The 24,482-nt window shown below is 37.2% G+C and overlaps 1 protein-coding gene across 5 annotated transcripts in view; it reads left to right on the top strand.

Moving 5' to 3' along the window:
* Positions 1-24,482, top strand: part of ADD3 (adducin 3) — a 120,921-nt gene that overhangs the window by 61,479 nt on the left and 34,960 nt on the right. Inside the window, exon 1 of one of the 5 annotated variants that reach the window (XM_073904216.1) lies at positions 4,544-4,647. The exons of the other annotated variants lie outside the window; for them this stretch is intronic. The gene's annotated coding sequence lies outside the window, so the exon portion shown is untranslated. Of the gene's footprint in view, positions 1-4,543; positions 4,648-24,482 lie in introns of those variants that run through there. 5 annotated transcript variants of the gene reach the window in all.

The raw sequence follows: 24,482 nt of genomic DNA, 5'->3' as shown, positions 1-24,482 counted from the left end.
TACTGACCAGCTGGGTGACTGGTACAGGCAGCCAAAACTTTTGAAGTTTTGTTTCCTTCACCTAAGAAGTGGAGTAATTGGAGCAGATAAGTCTACACTTCCTTTTAACTTTATAATTTCTTCTTAGGCTCCTTCCATCTGTTTCATTCACACCTGATCACTTTGTGCAGCCAAGTTATGTGACGTAGTGGGGAATGTTCTAAAGCATAGGTTGCAAAGGCATGACTATTTTTTTTTTAAGATTTTATTTATTTATTTGACAGAGAGAGGGAACACAAGCAGGGGGAGTGGCAGAGGGAGAAGCAGGCTTCCCGCGGAGCAGGGAGCCCAATGCGGGGCTTGATCCCAGGACCCTGGGACCATGACCTGAGCCAAAGGGAGATGCTCAACAACTGAGCCACCCAGGCACCCCAAGGCATGACTATTTAGAGTTGTTTAAAATCAACTCTTCTTTTGAGATTGATTTATTTTAGAAAGAGAGAGCACACGGGGTGGGGGGGGGGGGTTGGGGAGGGACAGAGGGAGAGGGAGTGAGAGAATCTCAAGCAGGCTCCCTGCTGGTCACGGAACCTATTAACAAGGGCTTAATATCATGACCTGAGCTGAAATCAAGAGTCGGATGCCTAAAATCACTTTAAAATTAAAATAATGATTGCTTCTGAGGAAATAGAAGAGGGCATTGTCTGGGGAGAGGCATGAGGGAACTTTCTGGGGTTGAAAGTATAATGTTCTGCATTTTGATAGGTGTTTGTACAAGTATACACTTACATTTCTGCATTTCATTGTATATAAATTTTATATCATAAGAAAAAAGGCCATAAGCAAATATTGAACTCTGGGTAATGGTATGCATGCTGAAGTATTGGGGTATGTATATGGATATCTGCCACTTACTTCAAAATGCACTAAAAATAACAGATTAATGGATGTATAGAAGAATGGGTAGATGAGGTATGTGATAAAATAAGTATAGTACAATGTTAATGGTAAAATCTAGATAGGGCCTGTATAGTGCTTACTGTAAAATTATTTCAAATTTGCTATAAATTTGAAAATCTAAAATAACAAATATTAAGATATTATAATTGTCAGAGTGAGGAAATCACTTTTAAAATGAGTCAACAATTTCCTATCAATAGTCACCTCCTCACTTGAAGAGTCTTTTTTTAACACCACCTCAGGCTCTAGTTGGATTACCATGAATTTAACCTGATTTAAACAGCTCAGAGAGACCTTTTCGTTCCTTAGCCAGTCCTGTAGATGGGGAGGTTCCTTCCCATAGACATTTCAAGTTAGTCTGAATGTTCCACAGAGCTGAAGCTTGCCAAGCAAAGCTCATCTCTGTGGCTCTCTGAGTCACTAATAGTTACACCATATTTCTAGAATTTAATGTCACCATCAGCCAAAGATTAAACTTTTCTCTCCCTCTCTCACACTAGAAATATCCTTGATCTGGTGATATTTGTTAAGGGAAAAGCCCTTTTTTTGGTCAACCACAAGTTTGAGATTTGAGATGCCTTGTGTTTCTTTATTCTTTAACAAATGACACTTCGTGCTTTCCCAGCACTTTAGGTGAAGACAGCTTCTCATTGTGCTGGTTTGAGTTCTGGCACTTGAGAGCATCTTCATTCTGAAGCTTATGGAATGTCCCTCTCATATTTGAAGCAGAGTGCTTATCTTCTCTTCATTGGTTAAGCCCCAGCCCCTGGTGGTTCCCCAAATGAGTGTCTCATCCAATTGTGTTTGAGAATGTATGGGTGTGAAGGGTTCATGAACTCTTGTGCAGCAGAAGTGGAGGGGAGAGCCCTTAGAACAATGAGTTAAATCATAGGGATACCTAATTTCATATTAAAAAAAAAAAAACCAGTAAGATAGCTAAAATATGTTTTGAATTTTTTTCTTCCAAAAATGTCATCTTTTTTTCTAACTTTAATAACGATTTGCTACAAGTCACTTTACATACTGAAAGCACAGATTATTTTACAATCTTGTGTGTTTGAAAATATAACAAAGTGGCATTTAAATGAAACAAATACTTGAAATAAAATTGGAATTGAAGGGCAGAGGGAGGGGGATCAGGACACGTTTTGAGTTGTGCAGGAGCCCGTACTATAATTTTTAAGCCTCTGGCACTCAGTAGACAGTGTTTTTATTTAAAATCCACAAAGCTGGTATGGAGAGGGAAGGAGAAATTAATTGCTTCTGAGAGTTACCCTAGAAGATTGGATCAGTAAATTTACATGAATCCCTGAAACAGGCAGGTGTATGTGAGTGCCAAATAATGTCTGAACTAACCAAGAAAAACTTGCTTTTCTACATCACTGTGGTGAAAGCGTTGGTTCCCAACAACTTTCACGTTTATGAGGATTTTTTTTTAAAGGGCCTAACTACACATTGGGCAAGCAACTGTGTAGTCCAAAAAGTATTGGCTGGATTTAACATACTGGGGGCATGTGGATTCCTAAGAATGTCACACCTTGTCTATGCCAATAAATCAGAGTGTCTATTCTTGATACTAAATCTGATGTCACTGGCAGATTTTCCCCTTTATTGGAAGGATAATAGTCAGAAGGGAGATTGTTTTTTCATGTATTTTGCTCTCTGATTGGGGTGTTTTTATGATTTTTTTTTTTAAGCTATGAAATAATACTGGCAAGTCCCAAGAAAACTAGATCTGGATTTCATTTTGTCTTTTCAACTCTGTGATCTTGTGCACATTCCTGACATGTTACAAACAGCTTGTGTCTCTGAATGTGCAGTATCAATTTTCAGTGGTGAAAGCCCCAAAAGGAAACAGACTGATTCTTCCATGCACAAACAGCTGGGCAGTTGTGGATGGAATTAATTGCTGATATATATTGGCTTTGTTTTTCTTCTCTTGTCATTTCCTTTGCAGCTGTGAAAGTGAAGTTTGACTTGAAAACAGACATTTCCAGCAGTGCAAATCCAAAAAGTATCAAAATAGGATTCTTCAAATATATCTGACTGCTACCTTTGAGTTCAGTTTGGGGGTGAGATAGAGAGCAGCAAGGGATGGCGGGCAATTCATAATTATATATATGGTTGAAAAATAATTAAAACAGGCATGTGCACTAAGTATTTTTGAATGGGTTAATTTATTTTATGGTAAAAGCGACCTCATAATCCAACAAAAGGCTCGATCAGTCAGCAAGCACCCCCTTCCTAGGATCCTGGAAGTTGTTATAGGCCACCTCTGAAAATATGGGGGGCGGGGGGAAAGAAGAGGAAAATACCAAAATGTTCAGTATTGCAGACTGATTTATTGTTCCAGTGTGAGGAAGTAGCAGTTGGTGCAGAGGGTAATGTGACAACATGTATCATTAAAAATAATATTTTCCTGGTCTTCTCCAAAGCCTTTTCTTTGTTCTAAATTCAATGTAAATGATTATATAGCTTATTTTTTTTTACCTGCGTGGGTATTTTACTAAAAAAACCCTATTTTTTATTCCATGAGTTATAGGAGTTCAGTTAAAAGTAACTGTTGGTTGTGTGTCCGAATGTGCATATACAGGAAGTAGTATTGATTAAAATCACTTTGAACAATAACCAGATGTTTGGTAACAGTTTCAATAACTGATTATTTTAGACACTAAGTTTTTTAGGCAGTATGTATACATCTTACAGAATATCTTATTTGTAAATAGGAAAAACTGAAAATCAAAACTCTATGAAACTATTTGAAAAAGCAGGTGCCTATAAAATTTTTTAAAGTCTGGTATGTGTATTAGTGATTTCCATCAAAGTAATTCTCCCTTTTATGTATTTTATTTTTTTATTGTTATGTTAATCACCATATATTACATCATTAGTTTTTGATGCAGTGTTCCATGATTCATTGTTTGTTCATAACACCCAGTGCTCCATGCAGAACGTGCCCTCCTCAATACCCATCACCAGGCTAACCCATCCCCCCACCCCCCCTTTTATGTATTTTAATATTCTACAAAACAAGTTTATAAATCAAATCCTTTTTTTTTTTTTTAAGGCAACTCTTGCTAGTTAGTTGATAAGAAAATGCTTTTATTGTTTCTGCATTACCAGGAGAAGTAGAGCATTGATAGAGAAGGGTAGGTAATGCTTATGTTCATTATTGGATCCCCTATTTTGGCCAAATAGGCCAAAAAGTTAAGTTCTAGAGTGAGCATTGTTGCCAACACCTTGAGATATGCAGAAGCTGCTGTTGCTAAACTTAGAAGTTGGCATGGTTGGACTTCCTTTATAGTAGTCCACTTCCACCTCACATTCAGCTGGTTGAGCTGCGTGATCTACCTTGCATTTTATCTTTACTTTCTTCACAAAAAAAGGAATGAGTCCATATTTTATTTCACAGCAGGAAAGCACGAGTAACTGCCCTCCCCTCCCCCGTTTCTTTGAGGAGGATTAACCAATTAGTTTTGACTCTGAGGCCCTGAAAAATGTTGTGGCAGTATTAACGTGCAGTTTGCTGTCACTGAAGTCTGCTTTGGGTGTGTTATTTCCCCCAGAGTGGGCTCCACCCTTGCTCTAACCGCACCGAGGTTGGATATCTCACTGTTTAAAACAAAGTTCATTTTTAGGGCAGCATTGCATCAGAATTGCTACACAAAAACCAGCTTAAGAAATGTACAGCAGCTTCATTTTTTTTTTGTAAGTAATGGGTTGTCTATTGTAAAACTGATAACGCACAGCTTAGGGGGAAGCATTGATAAGATAGATGGCTAGTTTTGTGCTAGCAGCTAGTAATGTGCAGGATTCTTCTTGGGAAGGAGCCTGTAACTTTATCACTCAACTAAATTTTTTCCTGTTAGTTCACTTGCTTTTTTTTGTTGTTGTTCCTTAAGCAGTTTACTGTTGTTTTTAATTGGGGGAATGACAATGACTGTTTAAGGAAAATACTGGTAGTTTCCCAAATGTGCTAATTACTTAACATAAAAATGCTTGAAGTAGTGTTTTGCACTGAATTTATTGGACCCATTAACAGCATAATCTGGCAATACTGTATTTCGAGACATCGTGGCATGAACTTTGTGTGTAAGAGTGGGTTCATTGAATTAAAAAAAGCCAGCATCTAAAGAGCCTTTATTTCTGTTATAATGATGCTTTGTCCTGCTGCTGTTGGGTATTTGTCAGAAGAGTTGGGGAAGGCTGCAGCCCAAAGTTCTGTTCCATGCCTTGTCTGTGCCTCTGTGTTCTTTCTAGAGTTTGTGACGTGAGCGGTAAGTTGAACTACAGGAAAATTCAGTGAGGTCCACATTCAGCAATTTTCCCTTTGCAAATGGATCTGACTTTTTTTCCCTTTACATATTGGGGTTTCATTTGTAGCTGTGTTTTAAATGCCTGTAAAGTGTTTAATTATGCACTGACCAGAGTAGGCATGTTGAGAGGCTGTGTTCTGTGATCTCTTCTGTACTGACTATTGTCTTCCTCTCCTGCATGTCCATTGTGTACCCTTGTGGGATAGACACACCCATTCAGTACAAGCAAGTTGAAGCACTTGCTTCAGTTGAAATCAAAACTGAATGTTGAAAATGGCAGATTTTCGTAAAGCTTGCGGGGGGGGGACGTTGTGTCATCCTTTTTGGACTTAGACTTGTGAGCATTTCCTTGCTTTAGCTTCTTCTTTGAAACTTGGTAGTAATTGTGTTTAGCCATTTTCTAATATCACAAGGATGTAAGAAAAAAGTAGAAGCTTGGTGTATCAGATAAAAGCAATAGGCTGGGAATCAAAAGGCTATTACATTGGACACTGGTTTCTTCACTTGTAAACTTGGGAATTTGGCTTAGCTCTCTAAGAACTTTTCCAGTTGAGAATACCTTAATTCTCTTTGTAAAGACACATGCCTCTTCTAAAAATGCTAAAGGGGATGTCTTGGAATTGAGGGGAAAAAATGTTTAGATGTTAACCCAGAATCATTCTTATAAATGACATGAAAACTAAAGCTTTACTTTAAATAAACTATGTTTATCAGAAATTTTAGAAATTTAGTCTTTGATTCTATTCTGAGCAGTAGAATTCACTAATCATCACCTCAACAAGAAAATAAATTTTCAAGTTGTTTTGCATCCCTACCCAATACACAAACCACATACACACCACTTAATTTCTGAAATAAGTTTCCCTTACAGCACAGAAAACACTTTTGTTCTTTTTCATTTTTAAAATGTTGGTTTCAGTCTACTGAGCTAGATGATCTCTACTGTCCCTTTGAACTCTAAGAGAATACACTTACTCTTAGATGTTTTTATAGTTGCTCCAGAACAAAGCTTGCCAACCACTTTGTTGTTAAATATTGAAATCGGGAAATTTTCTAAATAGATTTTATATGGAACTTTTGTGGAATGTCAGTAGTTAATACCTCCAGTAATACTCTTATTCAAAATATTATTTAAAAATCTGGGGCACCTGCGTGGCTCAGTCAGTTAAGTGTCTGACTCTTGATTTCAGCTCAGGTCTTGATCCCAGGGTTGTGAGATCGAGCCCCACGTCGGGCTCATGCGCTGGGCATGGAGCTGCTAAAGAATCTCTCTCTCCCTCTCCCACCCCTCTCTAAAAATCATCATCATCATCATATTTTTTCTTGTAATTATGTAATATAAAGAAAGTAGATTTTTTTTTCACCAAGCTCTATATAGCTGCCCTTAAATCCTCTCCTGTTTGCTCCATTATACAAGGCATATGACAAAGTGTCTCTGCAGCCCTAATCCCTGAGCCCTACTCCCTAGGGGGGGTTTCTTCTCTTTTTTCCCAAAAAATTTCTATGAATGAGTGCACATCTTTTTTTTTTTTTTAAAACCAAATTAAATTTACAATGTACACCGTTGTGTATCTACCTCATTCTTTTTAATGGCTGTATAGTGCTTTGGTGTATGGATGGATGTACTATAATTTATTCATTCATCCTTTGACAGATATCTGGATTATTTCCAAATTGTTCCCTTTCTCCCCTATCAGATATACTTAATCAGTCCTCTCTCCTACCTCCATTTTGGAGCCAGAACCCAGGTGCTAAAAAGGGGTAATAGTGCTGTGCAGAAATAGAGAAATCTCTCATCAATTTCTCCTCCTCTGGCTAGAACACCCACTATCCCAGCCGTTCATGAGTGAGTAAGAACTGCCCTAGGAGTCATTTTTCAGCAGATTAATCAAATAACATTGGGTTCAAAGTCTGGTAACTTGAGTGTAAGATTATGGGCAGGTCAGTTAACCTCCTTGATCCTCAGTTTTGCCACCTATAAAATGAGAGGTTAAAATAGATGCGTTTTTGTTTTTGTTTTAAGATTTTATTTATTTGACAGAGAGACTGCGAGAGCAGGAACACAGGTGAGGAGAGTGGGAGAGGGAAAAGCAGGCTTCCCATGAAGCAGGGAGCCCAAAGTAGGGCTCGATCCCAGATGCTCAACAACTGAGCCACCCAGGCACCCCAAAATAGATGAGTTTTAATGCCCTTTCCAACTGCAGTATTTACCTATATTTTTGTTGAAGTATTGATTTAAGCTATATAACCCAATCTATATTAGGTTTCTGTTACTTAAATTGAAAACATCTTTTGTGTATATTGTATGATGTGTAATTTATTTGACCTACCATTTGGGCTAAGCTATTTTAAAGTGTAAGACTGTAAAAAAGAAAAATTGAATGTTATATTTTATATAAACTCTCCTTTTCTAAAACGTCCACTTCAAAAGTATAAAATCCATTCCAGAGAAAAGCAGATCCTTTTATCAAGCTTGAATACTTGAGAAGAAGATTCTGAGTGAGGTGGTGTTTGTTTTTAAAATGGATCCTTGTAATTTTCAATGAATCCAGCCATTCAAGGCTAATCCTCAGGGCTTTGAAACTTGGCATCAGCCTCCTTGTTTAAATTGTTTTCACATTCTAGTCCTCTAATCCATCTCCTTGTTTCACTGAATGCTAAAATTGATATTGCTTGACATAGGTAAAGTTGTCTGATTTGTTGCTGAGGAAGCAGCTTAGAGGTGAACTGTACACTATTATCCAGCCAGCAAAGTTACCAAGTTACACAGCAAAGTTATAAAGTAACAGAAGCAGGAGTTTTTGCTGCATCACACATAAGATGTTTAGGATTGCCTGTTTCACAATTTTATTCTTGAATTTCTGTCAAATGACAGCTGTCCTGAAAGCGGAATGGTAAAGAACTTCATTGTTTGATTTGTGTAATAACAAGAAGATAAAAAGATACTTTCTCAGCCTGGAGGTAGGGGAGTCTGTGTATTCATATGCTGGTTTAGCCTAGCTTCGTGGCAGAAAACTTGATACACCTTGAATAAGTATGTTTCTCTGAAACCTGAGATATTATTTATTAATCGAAGCAATGCTGCATAATTACTATCGGTATTCTGTGTTAATTTTCATATCAGGTGTTTGACATATGGTTCAGTTTAGCAAAATGTATTGAGGACCATCTAGGAACCAAGCACCGCATTAAGCAGTGGAAATACCTAAATCAGAGACAGTCTTGTCTTACTGGAATCTATTAAAATGACAACTCTTATTTCTTCCATTGATAGAATTTTCTAATATTCACTGATAAGTGGAATTGGGCAGAGAAAGTTCTTTAAATTTTGAGTCTGTGAAAATAGATAAAAACAAGATATATTTTAAATAATTAAAAAGGTTTTAATGTCTTGTTAGGACAGTGTTAATTACTGTGGAGGCACACTCTTCTGTGTGTGGATCTGCTAGTGACATCAATTTCTCACTAATGAGATTCTAAACAAAATAAAGTTGTGGTTGGACTAATTGAGCCTTAATTTTTGCCCACTTACATGTATCTAACCTATAAAAACCTGTTACAATTATTGTACCTCATATATTATGACTTAATCTATTGCTTGTATGACACTAACCTTTGAAAATGGTCACACTATGTCTTGATGACACATCCTGATATCTTCTTTGTCAAGTTACCCCATCCATTGTGACATTTACGACTAAGGAAATTCTCTGTAGTTAGAAATATACAGGATACTGCTGTCTGCAGGATGTTGAACAACTTTGTCTAAAACATTTGCAATCATTTTAAGAAAAACAACCCTATGATAGCAAAATCAGTCCAATAGATTATAGTTTGAGCTGAAGCAGAAAGCCATTTTAAGTGTGTGTGTTTGTGTGTGTGTGTGTGTGTGTGTGTGTGTGTGTGTGTGTGTGTGTAAAAGAGAGAAGAAAAAGTCTAATCATTACTCTGCTCCATTATGCAGTCCTAGAAGGGACTGCTGTTTCTTCTTTGGAGCCCAGCTTTTGGCTGGGGTCCTGTGACACACAGTGGGAATTCACTTCCTATCAGGAAACGCTGTTTTTCAATGTATTATCTTGTTGAGACAACCACAGTGAACAATAGGCTATTAATGTATTAGAACAACAAGTGTCATAACTAAGCCAATATTTGCTTTGTTTTGAGTGTTACCCTAAAAAAAAAAAACTTTGGCCAGGCTTCAGAATACATATGACCATCAGTAACTGCTGGGCATAGAAGTCATGACAGTTAAAAAGAACAAAGAAGAAAAAAAATGTGTTAATAGCAGTGATGAACTTTTTGCAGGTTTACTCACTTCCTGCAGAGAGACAAGAATTAATTAAATGGTTTCAAATACATCTTTCAGCTATGAAAAATGTCCACTTAAAGGCCTGTTTTGAGTTCTGGAAGCTACACCAAGAAGCTAGTACAAAGAAAAAAGCCTCAAACTCAGGGTCTTTAGGAACTATCAAATGTTCTTATGAGATATATCACATTCAATTTTGGATATTTATATTTAAAATAATTTTATAATACTTCTTATTTGAGGACTGTCTACTTTTTCAAAGCTGTGTTTCTTTCATAATGATTAGGAAGAAGAAAACTCCATTGAGGGTATGGTCAGTATCAAGTCACCACTATAATTATGTGATAAGAATATAATAAAACTTCATAGGTGGAAGGTAAACCTAGAAGCCATGTGATCAAACCATCACCTCATTTTATACATGAAGCACATCAGAACTTACCTTTCATTTCAATCTTCCTTTACTATCTTAACCCAAAATTCTGTTTAACAGCCATTCTCAACAACTCTTGGTTATTTTATATTTTATCTTTCATTTGGCAGTTGTCATAAACTGGTTTTTACTGTTTGTTACCTTTCCATGTGTCATGTCTTAGTTCTTCTGTGATAGAACTGAGAAGTCCTTAAAGGCAGAAACTAGACCTGTGTCTTATATTTCTTTTTTTTTTTTTTTTTAAGATTTTATTTATTTGACAGAGAGAAAGACAGCCAGAGAGGGAACACAAGCAGGGGGAGTGGGAGAGGGAGAAGCAGGCTTCCCGCAGAGCGGGGAGCCCGACGCGGGGCTCGATCCCAGGACCCTGGGATCATGACCTGAGCCGAAGGCAAACGCCCAATGACTGAGCCACCCAGGCGCCCTGTGTGTCTTATATTTCTTTATAGACTTTACCTAACAACTGAATTAGTGGTTGCTAGATTGATAGGATCAATAGGATTTTTTTTTTTTTATATTTTAAAATGACATTTTTGTACCACAACTTGTACCTCGTTTCAAAACCCAGGAGTAAGTATAGATTTTTAAAATTGCTCTTTTTATACCTTCACTCTTTTTGTGATTACTTTTCAGTCAGCTTAAGACATTTATTTTATATGCAGGTGAAATTCATTACCTCAACCATCTTGGGTACCTGGCCATTCTGAACAAACCATGATTAGCCCAGTTTTCAAGGGTTGCTCTAAATTATCTGCCCTAGTTTATTCTAAGTCAAGTAGAGAATGGGATATTATGATTCAGTAGCCCTGCTTACCTCACTTAGTTTAATAAACCCTTATTGCATAACTGTAAGTGGACAGTAAAGAAAGGAAAAAGATGTTGACCCAGTTACTGGAGCAGACAGACCTACTCAAATAGTTTAAAGGCAACACAGACTGTGAAAAAGTGCTTTGGGAGCAATACTGGTGGGAGGAAAGGCTAATTCTTGTGGAGGAGGTTGGGGAAGCCATTATGGAAGGAGTTGGCTTTTGAATAAGACTTCAAAGTATGGATTAAGATTTGGAGGGTTGGAGATGAGAGGGAAAAGAGCTCAATTACATGAGAAATAAGGTGAGCAAAGCATCAATCAAGGAAATGACTTTTGTTTGGGAGTCATCATTTTCCTCTAAGTCTATGAGGGACACACTTGGGAAATCTTTTCCATCCTGTTTTCAGAGCCTGAATTTTAGAAACCCCCAGGCTGATTCCTAAGTGTTTTTTAAAGGTAGGACTCCAAGGTGCTTTTTTTTTTCTCCTTGAGGGAGGGACTAAGAAAATTGTGTTTTTTGGAAAATTATATAGTAGGTATCTTTGTGCTTCTCAGTTGTAACCATGAACCCCAAAGGTTGTAGTGTCCATACTACCTTTTAGACGTTTAAAATAACACTTTCTGGCACTTTGCAACTCTACGGAACTCTTCCTTGACAATAGAGATCAAATGTAGAAACAAAATATTTAACAAACTCTGTGGAGAGCTACTTAAGTTACTAAGCTCCATGAAGTTTGCTTTTTATTTGACAATAAAGTACTTGATGTAGGCTTTAAGTCCATCTAAATAGGCACTATAGAACTAAGCTGTGAGTCTAGTCTTTGTGACTAGACAAAAACAAGAATCCTACTCCAAGCCTGAATTTAAAATATAACAAGCAATTTAAGTGGACCCTTCAGGCATGTGTGAGTGGGTACAAAAAGCTGAGTCATAAAGTTTATTCTCTCTAGTGAATTACCATTAAAGCTTGAAAGAGCAGCATTCTCATTATTTTAAAAAGTGATTAAATGGTTCTAAATTCTTATGAAAATACACAAAAAAAATCTGTTTTGTATGTTGTTAACCCTGAATGCTACTTAAAAACTACTTAAAATCAAGGAATTGGAGCTTAAGACATTAGGTGACTTTTCTTTTTCATGAAAGGTAACATTTAATGCATAGTAGCTTCTGAAATTAGTTTCTTGCCACAATCTTGAAAGGAATTTTTAAATGCAGTTTCTATTTTAAATCTTTTCTTACATTGACAGATCATATGATCTAGTTTCTATGTATCATATGTTATTCTAGTAATGTGAAAAGTCTCAAAATAAATTGAGGGACACTTGAGAAGTCATTCTTTTTGGGACCTCTTTCTTCATATGGAGAATTGAGGGGGTAGGATTAGCTGTAATAATATCTTAAAGGTATTAGAGCTTAATAGAACATAAGTTCTAAAGATGCTATTATTTTGGTTCTAATTAAGTAATATTAGGGAAGGGCAGTATATATTTCTTGGGACAGTTGTTATTTGGGTTTATAAATGTTTTGTCTCTCTGTTATCCTTATAAAGGTATTCTTCATCCTTTAAAAATCTGCACTTCTGATGTCTTTGTTAAATTTTCATAAATTAAATGATGAATTAGTTTAATGCTTTCTCTTTTTCCCTGATTTTGACATTAGACTTTTTAGGTCTTCTTTCGGATTTTCTTTTTATTAAGACTTCAGGTTCCAGCTGTGGTTTAGAGACTTCAATTGTTGTCTCTATTCTATTCTCTCCAGTCTCCTCAGTGTCTCCGTGTCAGAAAAGGATCCCAATCTCTTTTCTCTTATATGAATTAATTGTCCTAAAAAATTAAAATGTATGCATACATTTTCAAGGTTCTTTTTTTTTTAAGATTTTATTTATTTATTTGAGAGAGAGAATGAGATAGAGAGAGAGAGCATGAGAGGGGGGAAGGTCAGAGGGAGAAGCAGACTCCCTGCTGAGCAGGGAGCCCAATGTGGGACTCGATTCCAGGTCTCCAGGCTCATGACCTGAGCCGAAGGCAGTCGCTTAACCAACTGAGCCACCCAGGCGCCCCATTTTCAAGGTTCTTAATCATATCGACTAAGCCTACTTTTCAAGGCTAAATCTTACTTTATACTTGGTCGGAGCCTAAACCTCTTTAAATGACAATAAATGACCAACACAGTTCTAGATGAAATAATGGGGTATATGTAATCTAGATATTAGGTTCCAAAGAACTTAGCCACCACCACCACCTCTTCCTAAAGCTTATAGTTATAGTTGTAATTTATATTACACTTGGTGGAAGATTAAATTTGGTGAATTACCAGGAAATTTTGCTTGTTTATTATTGACTTTATAATCCCTGAGTGTCAGACCCTGTACAACATGTTTTCATGTTCAAGTAAACTTCATTGTAAGAATAATCTATGAAAATACATATTTTGCCAAAGAGTTCACATTAGAGGTAGGGACTTAGATGGTGTTCACTTAGGTGACTCACTTAGATTTGGGGACTGGGGTAGGGGAGGAGTTGGAAACATTTACCAAAGGATCTTAACAGGTATAAATTCCAAATGACTCAAAATTTAAAAACACTGGGGATTAGGGAGAGGAATGGGATGGTGGAAGGTAGAGATACAATATAGCACAGTGGTTAAGAACAGAGGTTCTGGAGCCAGTCTCCTTAAATTTATATCTCAACTAACACATACTCCTGTGTGACCGTGGATAAACAACTTCTCTGTGCTATTTCTTTGTAAAATGAGTATGGTATACTACCTTTCTAGAGTTATTATGGGGATTAAAAGAGTTAAAACCTGCTATATTCTTAAGACCATGTAAGACAACATTAGATGGTCAGGAAATGTTGACTATTGGCCATTATCCCTCTCTTCACATAAAAACATTTTCATCAAAAAATGTGTTTTTAAAAATTCTAATGTAATTTCTTTAATGAAGACACACACAAGCTAAATTACTAAGAAGAATGGTGTAAGGAATGGAGTTGCAGTGACTGAAACATGCCTGACAAGGATTTGGAATCTAGGCAGATCCTTTGAGGCCTCAGCAGAACCCTAGCAACAGGCAATAGGGAAGAACCCAGGTGTGTGGACTGTCAGTAAGGGGGAGGTTCAACAGTAAGTGTCCAACCCTGACACATGGGCAGAGCATGGGGACAGGGTATTTTGGTAATTGGGAGAAGGCTAGATGGGGAACTCTCCATGGCATCAGAAATCCCCTGTAAGCCGAGGTACGAGCTGTCAGGTGACCTCAGGAACTATAGAAACTGATGGAAGGGTCTAAGACTCAGACCTGACGTATCAGGTTCAGGTATAGAGTTTCTATTTTGAAAGTATTTGGAGTCACCTGACAGAGAAACAAGAAAGGGATTTAGGCTGCTTTATAGTGAGTGGAGGGGCTGAGAGACCAACAGAGTTTGATCTTTAAGAATTAAAGTATTGCTCAAGTGAAAGACGACAGAGTAGAAGCAGCAGCAAGACTGACTTGATGTTGAGCTGCTTAACTAGTTTCTTATGGTTTTTCATAATCCCAGGGATCCAGGGCCTGTGGCATGACATTGAAACTGCAGGTTAGGGTTCAGTGGTCCCTAGTGTGGGGAGATGAGCAGAAATACTGCATGTATGTATGTATGCATGGCAAGAACCTGCTAACCTGAGCAAGTGGCTTTTAAATCCATCCTTAGTTAAATGAAAAAATATTCCATCAGTAATATTTTATAGCTTGATAATTGCTTTAACACTGTTTCAGCTATGATAGAAGTAGTAGAGCCCACTGCATCTTTTATTTGTGGGTAGCATTCATTGTGAGTCTTCATGGAGTTTTACAAAGAAATTTCTGTTCAGCTTCTGATGTGACAAGAACATTTGTATCTTCTTGGCTTCAGATTTTCTTGGAAACATTGTTTCTCAGTCTAAAATTGTAGTTTGCAAAAGTCATGCCACTGTGGAATATATTTACCTTGCATTGCCCTTACTTATTATCAATGATGTCTGTTATTTCTAAAGAGCCAACTTTGATTCTGCAAAGGTGTGCTATGTGTCCACATTGTTATCCACATTGTTATGATGGCAAAATGGCTCATGAAAAATTAGTATTATCAGGATGGAAATTCCATTGGAACAGCGTGTGTATTTGTTTCCTAGAACTACCATAAAAAAGTGCCACAAAACAAGTGGCTGGAAACAGCAGAAATTTATTCTCTTATTCTCTTGAGTCCACAAGTCCAAAATCAGGGTGTCAGCATGGTTGATTTCTTTTGGGGGCTCTGAGGGGAAACCTGCTTTATGCCTCTCCTAGCTTTTGGTGCCAGGAGTCCTTGGCATTCCCTGGCTTGCAGCAGCATCACTTTTATCTCTGCTTTCATCATCACATAGCTTTTTTCCCCCTGTGTTTCTTCATGGGGGGTGTGTGTCCACATCTCTCGCTTTTATAAAGACACTAGTCATTGGGTTTATTAGGGCCTTTCCTAATCCAATCTGACTTCATCTTTTTTTTTTTTTTTAAAGATTTTATTTATTTGACAGAGAGAGACACAGCGAGAGAGGAAACACAAGCAGGGGGAGTGGGAGAGGGAGAAGCAGGCTTCCCGCGGAGCGGGGAGCCCGATGCGGGACTCGATCCCAGGACCCCGGGATCATGACCTGAGCCGAAGGCAGACACTCAACGACTGAGCCACCCAGGCGCCCCCCAATCTGACTTCATCTTAACTTGATTACAAATTAAGGCCCTATTTTCAAATAAGGTCACATTCTGAAGTCATGACATGAATTTGGGGAGACATTATTCAACCCAGTACAGTACGTAAAATTGAACTCTAGATGTAAAGGATGATTCATTTGAAAAAGGTTTCACAAAAAGTTTTTGTACAAAAAGCAGATTTCTGAGGTTGATGAACATCTCTTTTCATGGACTGCCACTTATAACAGTGATCACATTTCTAAAATGGCAGGTTCTGACCAAGTATTTTTCAAAGTGATTTTCAAGTACTGTTACCTATGCTTAATAAATTTCATTTTCGTGGCTCACTGTTAAACTTTCCATAGAAAGAAAACAGATGGGGTTGTGATGATCTTGAAATCCTCCTTACTAGCCAAAATCTGAAGGTGGGAACTCCTTCAAATCAGACTTCCTTGCAGTGACAATGTATTGAGTTACCTACAGCTTTTGGATTGGCTTTTGCAGCTGTATTTTACATCTTTATAACCATAAAAGCCAAAATTCCTTAGCTGGAATACCTGAAATAATAGATCAGAATGAACTCTTGGGACTTACTGATACCCTATGTTCTTTATATTTTTTTTCCTTCAATTTTTACAATAAAGAGCTCTGCCTTATGTGTGTGTGTGCATGCGCGTATGCATGCCCTTCCAGGCCCCCTCCTGTTTCTCATTGGTCACAGTGACCCCATTAGGAATGAACCATTAGAAGTATATCATCTGCAGTAACAAATACGTTTTCTAGACTAGACTTTTAGGTGATTGTTTAATTTTGCAAACTCATTTCATTTTTAATAATGAGCTTTGTAGTGTTTGCATTTCTTCAGAGTGAGGAACTAGAATTTCTTCAGAATACTTGAGAAATAAGTAGACATAAGATTGGAATTTGGGGGAGTTAAGTTTTCTATATTATATTCTCATATTCATTTTGGAAAGTTTCCTGAGGTTTCTAGATAGATGTACAGTATTAGGTAAGAGTGAATTTGACCTCAAACATTGTTCTCAAGAAAATGTCAAAAGCAAGGCCTTTAAATTTTTCAAGCTCAGTGCTGCACATATAAAGACTTTAGTGTTTCTTAAAAACAGAAACAAAAACCTTTTTGCCCAGAAGGACTACCATATAGTCAAGAGTCAAAGATTTAAGGTTATCTCCAGAAATTGAGAGCAATGAATCTTTTTTTAAAAATCACAATCTCCAGTGATTCCACTTTTTAAAACCTCTCATTTATCATGAGCTGTCAAGCTCTGGAGATTTTCCTGGATCTCAGTTTTAAAAATTTTACTGATACCAGGGGACTCAGTAACAGAAACTAAATGTCTGAGGCACATTCAAGTAATCAATCCACTAGTCTCTGTCAACTTTGTCCTAGAAGAAAAAAATCCTCCTTTTGTTTTTTCCCAATCATTTCCAAAAGCTCCCTGTTGAAGACAAATGAATACTGAGGGAATATATACAGAACATACATTAAATTTTGTTGTAGAAAAGAGGGTAAAGACACCAAGGCCATCTGTTTTGGATTCTGCGAGATACTTGGGGGATTGCCTCTCTGTGGTTGATTGTTTTACTGACCATTTTATAAGGCTGTATATTTATTTAAAAATCAGTTTCATATTTTTCCAGATGATTCATGTTGGGAACAATTTGAGCTAAATCTAGATAATGATTGAGTTTGGACTTCAAGAAAATACACTTCATTTTCTTGAACTTTTTATACATATTTTCAAGTTTGTAACTCTGCCTCTTGCGTGGCCATTATATTTTGTAAATTTGATCTATTTATAACGAAAGGTTTCTTTTCAAGTTACCAGTAAATGGTATTTATTTACACTCCTGCCAATGCCTAAGCAAGTAACTGTCCTTCTTCTCCCCAAATCTGTCCTCTTCAAATACAGGAATCCAGCACACTGTTCCTTGCAACAGGTGATGTTGATCAATGAAATATCCTTCATCAAGTATTGGTACCTTAATGAGAAAAGCATTTGATTATTCCTATGTTTTCATCCTGCTATCCAGCAGTTGAATGAATACTTGTAGTCTTTGGCTAACCCTGCTGAATTTTGACCTAGCAAACACCTGTTCAAAATTTTTGTACTTACTGCTCTGCACTTAGATGTAATCATAATATACATTATTTAAAATATAACTACTAAATTCCAGTTGTACAAGCACAGGATGCATTTTTCATGTTTGCTAAAATAATTTAATTAGCCGTGTATTCTTTTTCTTTTTTTTTTTTTTTAAGATTTTATTTATTTATTTGACAGAGCACAAGCAGGGGGAGCAGCAGAGGGAGAGGGAGAAGCAGGCTCCCTACTGAGTAAGGAGCCCGATGCGGGGCTGGGTCCAGGAGACCTGAGCCAAAGGCAGACGCTTAACCCACTGAGCCACCCAGGCGCCCCTAGTTTTCTTCATAAAGCAAAGTTTGAAACCAAAACATTCTCATAAGTATGCCCTCCAAATGACCGTTTTCTTTTATCTGTTTTTATTTTTGTTTTTGTTTTTAAGGACTACTGAGCCAGCTGTCAAATTCCATTAAGCACAGGACATTTAGCAACATGATGAGGTGGTGTTACCATTACCAGTTTGTTGTTATTTGTTGTTTTTTTCATTGACTTTAAGTTTCGATTTTAAGGCTAAGGCTCAGATTAATAGTATCTTTTACTAATCAACTGTAGATTCATTGTTTCCTGACTTTTATATAGAAGTTTAGAATTTATAGTTTTACTTTCAAGATATATTCAACAGAAGTCATTTGAAAAGATTCTGGCACTAGGCCAGAGAGAGTTAAGTTTCTACTTTTATACCAATTTGATATTCATACGAGACTTTTTAATCTGACTACTTTCAGAACACTTACCATTTCTGTTTTGGTAGTAAATATTGTGATCCTGTAATGTATTTCCAGGCACCACAATAAAGAAAGGCTGTAATCAAGGTTGTGATAGCTGTATATACTTCTAGAAAATGGCAGTCTTTGAGCCATTCCGTCTTGCAGTCAATTCTGTCATACCTATTGAGATCTGTAACTATGAATAATTCCACATTTGGTGAAGAACATTTGGTAATCTGAGGTAAATTTTTTTTTTACTTTTTATTTTATTTTATTATGTTAATCACCATACAGTACATCATTAGTTTTTGATGTAGTGTTCCATTATTTATTGTTTGCATGTAACACCCAGTGCTCCATTCAGCACATGCCCTCTTTAATACCCATCCCCCCACGCCCCTCCCCTCTAGAAACCTCAGTTTGTTTCTCAGAGTCCATAGTCTCTCATGGTTCGTCTCCCTCTCCGATTTCCCCCCCTTCATTTTTCCCTTCCTGCTATCTTCTTTTTTTTTTTTTTTAAATATATAACGTATTATTTATTTCAGAGGTACAGGTCTGTGATTCAACAGTCTTACACAATTCACAGCGCTCACCATAGCACATACCCTCCCCAATGTCTATCACCCAGCCACCCCATCCCTCCCAGCCCCCACCACTCCAGCAACCCTCAGTTTGTTTCCTGAGATTAAGAATTCCTCATATCAGTGAGATCATATGATACATGTCTTTCTCTGATTGACTTATTTCGCTCAGCATAATACCCTCCAGTTCCATCCATGTCATTGCAAGTGGCAAGATTTTGTTCCTTTTGATGGCTGCATAATATTCCATTGTATGTATGTACACCACATCTTCTTTATCCATTCATCTGTCGATGGACATCTTGGCTCTTTCCATAGTTTGGCTATTGTGGACATTGCTGTTATAAACATTGGGGTGCACGTACCCCTTCGGATCCTTACATTTGTATCTTTGGGGTAAATACCCAGTAGTGCAATTGCTGGATTGTATGGTAGCTCTATTTTCAACTGTTTGAGGAACCTCCATACTGTTTTCCAGAGTGGTTGCACCAGCTTGCATTCCCACCAACAGCGTAGGAGGGTTCCCCTTTCTCCGCATCCCCGCCAACATCTGTCATTTCCTGACTTGTTCATTTTAGCCATTCTGACTGGTGTGAGGTGGTATCTCATTGAGGTTTTGATTTGGATTTCCCTGATGCTGAGCGATGTTGAGCACTTTTTCATGTGTCTGTTGGCCATTTGGATGTCTTCTTTGGAAAAATGTCTGTTCATGTCTTCTGCCCATTTCTTGATTGGATCATTTGTTCTTTGGGTGTTGAGTTTGATAAGTTCTTTACAGATTTTGGATACTAGCCCTTTATCTGATATGTCATTTGCAAATATCTTCTCCCATTCTGTCGGTTGTCTTTTGGTTTTGTTGACTGTTTCTTTTGCTGTGCAAAGCTTTTTATCTTGATGAAGCCCCAATAGTTCATCTTTGCCCTTGCTTCCCTTGCCTTTGGCAATGTTTCTAGGAAGAAGTTGCTGCGGCTGAGGTCGAAGAGGTTGCTGCCTGTGTTCTCCTTTAGGATTTTGATGGACTCCTGTCTCACGTTTAGGTCTTTCAACCATTTGGAGTCTGTTTTTGTGTGTGGTGTAAGGAAATGGTCCAGTTTCATTCTTCTGCATGTGGATGTCCAATTTTCCCAACACCATTTGTTAAAGAGACTGTCTTCCTGCTTTGTCAAAGATTAGTTGACCACAGAGTTGAGGGTCCATTTCTGGGCTCTCTTTTCTGTTCCATTGATCCATGTGTCTGTTTTTGTGCCAGTACCATACTGTCTTGATGATGACAGCTTTGTAATAGAGCTTGAAGTCCGGAATTGTGATGCCACCAGCTTTGCTTTGCTTTTTCAACATTCCTCTGGCTATTCGGGGTCTTTTCTGGTTCCATACAAATTTTAGGATTATTTGTTCCATTTCTTTGAAAAAAGTAGATGGTATTTTGATAGGGATTGCCTTAAATGTGTAGATTGCTCTAGGTAGCATTGACATCTTCACAGTATTTGTTCTTCCAATCCATGAGCATGGAAGGTTTTTCCATTTCTTTGTGTCTTCCTGAGGCAAATTATTAAACCTCAGTTTTCTTATCTATGAAGTGGAGATACTACCAACATAATCTTTTTCTGAAGATTAATTTATTTCATTATAAATAGTCAGAGACCCTCAACTCTTTCAAAATGATGCTAAATTAACTCTAGAGGTAAGAGTGTAAATTTGAACAAAATTTATTGTTACCCAGGGCGTAGTCAGTGTCATTTTGATAACCTCTAATTAAGACATTGTAGTCATTTGGGTTAACAGTTAGAACTTCCAAAGTACTGATCATTGCCCGTTTGGCAGTTTCTTCAGACGGATTTGATCCAGTTTAAGGGGCTTTACTCTGCATTTCATTCATTTTTGTCTGGAACTCAAAATTGCGTTGAATGTTCCATGATATTTTATGGTACCATTCATCTTTTCCTGCCTCATGAAGCTTCTTGATCAGCCCAGCTCCTAGTACTCCTTGTCTTTATGCATCTTTATATCTGGCTTCCTAAGTACTGATGGAAAAGACCAAGTATATAGGGTGGCAAATTATGAGGAAGCAATATTGTGTCATGGAAAGAGCCCTGGACTAGGAGAACCTAGATCACCCCGATGATGCTTGCTTGGTATATGGTCTTGGGCTCGTCTCTTTATGAAGACTTCTTCCATTAGTTATCTAATCTGGAAGATAAGAGATTTGGACCAGATAGTCTCTTAATTTTTGCTTCAAAGAATTAAATGAAAGACACTTCCTTGACTTAGTGGTAATATGTTAGTGAATACTTCTTAATCTTTAGAAGTCCAGTTACTTAAATGTGTTCCTTGTGTATTTAAGTGAAGCAGATTACCAATGAAAAACCTAATTTGTTTATCTACTTTTCTGTGCATGCTAGAGGGACAGTCATACAATTAAGTCTGTTTACATGAACTAAAATTTGTAGCCCTTCTTTATAGCTTATTCCTCACAGTCAGTGATATTTATAAAATTCCTGCATAAAATGTATGTGATAGCCCTGGGGTTTTTTCATATATTTCATTGGAAGAGTAAATTTTGACCATGGGGCAATCTGTGAATGACATGATGGTACTAATACATGTCATTAGTATGATTTTATAGCAATATCTGATACTTGCACATGGTGGCTTTAGAAAAAGCACTCAACACCTCTGAGTGTAGTTTCCTCTCATCTGTAAAATGTGATCCTTGAATCTAGTCTGAAATATTCCAAGAGAACTCTCAATAGAATCCATAGCCATTATAACAATAAGACCCTAGTGCTTGTGGGACAGTTAAATCTTCTTCCATTGCGGCACTTACAAAGTGTTATCTGTATTACTTGGTGCTCCTCATTGCCCGTTGTTTGGGGTTTTTTTCTTTACTTTTCTCTATGCCTAGTTCCATTTATCCAAGTCTGTTGATTTCCATGTCAGTTGTATATAAAATCTTGGCTTGCAGTTGAAAGTAGTTCATGCCTTTTAGAATTTAAAACTTTTTTCTTTTCTTCTTTTTAAAGATTTTATTTATTTGTCAGAGAGGGAGAGCACAAGCAGGGGGAGTGGCAGGCAGAGAGAGAAGCAGGCTCCCCACTGAGCAAGGACCCCAATACGGGACTAGATCCCAGGACCCTGGGATCATGACCTCAGCCGAAGGCAGACGCTTAACCGACTGAGCCACCCAGCATCCCTATGCTTTTTAGAATTTAAAATGAATTAAACTTCACCGGTCAATCTAAAGTTGTGGCTTGTTACAGTTTGTGCAGGGTCCAAATTGTTTTCTAAAACTTTAAATACCCTCATAATTTTACAGTAAATTTCATTAAGAAAAACCCTAACTTAATAAACCAGCATTTGTTGTTGTTGCTGTTGTTGTTGTAAGCAAATATGCTGCTTTGAAGTCTTGGCATATCTTTGATTTTTGTTTTAAATATGGAACAATAGTCCTGGGACTTGAAAGTACAACCATCTTTTTGCTTCTATTCTAGAAGAAGCTGTTAAAGTCTTTCCAAACTTAATTCTTGGGAGTTTTTTTAATAACTTTTCATAAGATTGTTTTTTACCATTCCCAGCCTAGGACTAATACAAACCAGATTGATTTGGGAGGAATTGTGAGATAGTAAACTAATTCAATTCATCTACCACTTATGGAGTCCCCTGCCTGTGGGAACTACAAACATAAGCAAAGAGATCTGGAAAATTGAAATAGAAATAGATAAGACTCAAGAAAAAATGGAAAACAAATGGACATTGAGTAGTACAGATGGCATTAACTGCCCAAATGGAGGAAAATGTAATTATCCCCCAAATCACTAGGATCTAACTGCTATAGTCTGCCATAAACATTTTTTTAAAAATCTCAAGGAAGCATTTCCAGTTCCCTTCCATCTCTAGCATATATTCAGTCTCTTCTCCCCCATCTCATATACAAACACACCTCTTTTCCTTTCTGTTTTCCATCTGACTATAACTTAGAGTTTCTACAATAGTTTGTCAAACTGTGGGTCACAACCCATTAGTAGACCAAGAATCTCTTTGACCAGTATTTTTTTTTAATGAAAAAGATTAAAATAGGAAATATCAGAATGTACCACATAGTAAGGGAAAGTACCATGACCTTATTTCAATTGTATTATCTCATGTATGTGATTACACTTATAAAATGTATTTCTTATTGTGGATTGCCATTTTTAAAGAGTTTGAAAGCCATCGTTCTGGAGTATTTCATCTGTTTGTGCCTTGAACCTAAATTTCTTTATAAACATACATGTTGGGTGGTTATTTCATAAATATTTGGATAAGATTTTTTAAACTAGAATTTTTGCTTATGCCTGATATCTTGTTTCTAATCTGTATGGCCAGAGTAAAACCCATGGTGTTTACAGTAAGTTTTATAACTTTACTTTGTAAAAAAAAAAAAAAATCTGTTTTCCTGCATTATTTTCAATTCAAAGAATCCTCTTAGAAGATGAATATTTTTCCCACTAATGGAGTTCATACTGGTTTGCACTGGTTTATGTTGCTTTGAAGTACTAGAAAGCATGACTGTATATATGTAACATGAAAAATAGGATTGGTTGTTAAAACTACAATGAGATGTCACTTTACACCTGTCAGAATAGCTAAAATCAAACACACAAGATGTAGCAAGTGTTGGCAAGGATGTGGAGAAAAAGGAACCCTCATGCACTGTTGGTGGGAATGCAAACTGGTGTAGCCACTGTGGAAAACAGTATGGAGGTTCCTCAAAAAAATTAAAAATAGAATTATCATATGATCCAGTAATTCCACTATTGGGAATTTACTCAAAACAAAAGCAATAATTCAGAAAGCTATATACACCCCTGTGTTTATTGCAGCATTATTTACAATAGGCAAAATATGGAAGCAATCCAAGTGTCCATCAATAGATGATAAAGAAGATGGATGTGTATGTGCACATACACATGTACGTGCGCACACCCCCCACACACACATGGAATATTACTCAGCCATTAAAAAAATGAAATATTGTCATTTGCAGCAGCATGGATGGACCTAAAGGGTATAAGGCAAAGTGAACTGAGTCAGGAAAAGAGAAATACCGTTTATTTTCACTCATATGTGGAATTTAAGAAACAAACAAAAAACCAGATCCTTAAATAGAGAACAAACTAGTAATAGCCAGAGAGGAGGGGAGGGGGGTTGAATAGATAAAGGTGATTAAGAGGAGCACTGAGAAATGTATAGAACTGTTGAATCATATTGTATACCTGAAACTAATATAACACTGCATGTTAATTATACTTGAATTTAAAAAAAGGGTCGGTTAATTTTATTTATTTTTTTATTTTTTTTAAAGATTTTTTATTAATTTTTTAACAGAGAGACAGCGAGAGAGGGAACACAAGCAGGGAGCATGGGAGAGGGAGAAGCAGGCTTCCCGCCGAGCAGGGAGCCCGATGTGGGACTCGATCCCAGGACCCTGGGATCATGACCTGAGCCGAAGGCAGACACTTAACGACTGAGCCACCCAGGCGCCCGGGTTGGTTAATTTTAAAGAG

Source organism: Callorhinus ursinus, unplaced genomic scaffold, assembly GCF_003265705.2.
Source record: "Callorhinus ursinus isolate GAN/ISIS: 27379988/994484 unplaced genomic scaffold, GSC_fseal_2.0 scaffold20, whole genome shotgun sequence".
Taxonomy (NCBI): Eukaryota; Metazoa; Chordata; class Mammalia; order Carnivora; family Otariidae; genus Callorhinus; species Callorhinus ursinus.
Note: the sequence above shows the minus strand (reverse complement) of the source record. Positions and strands in the feature narration are given on the sequence as shown.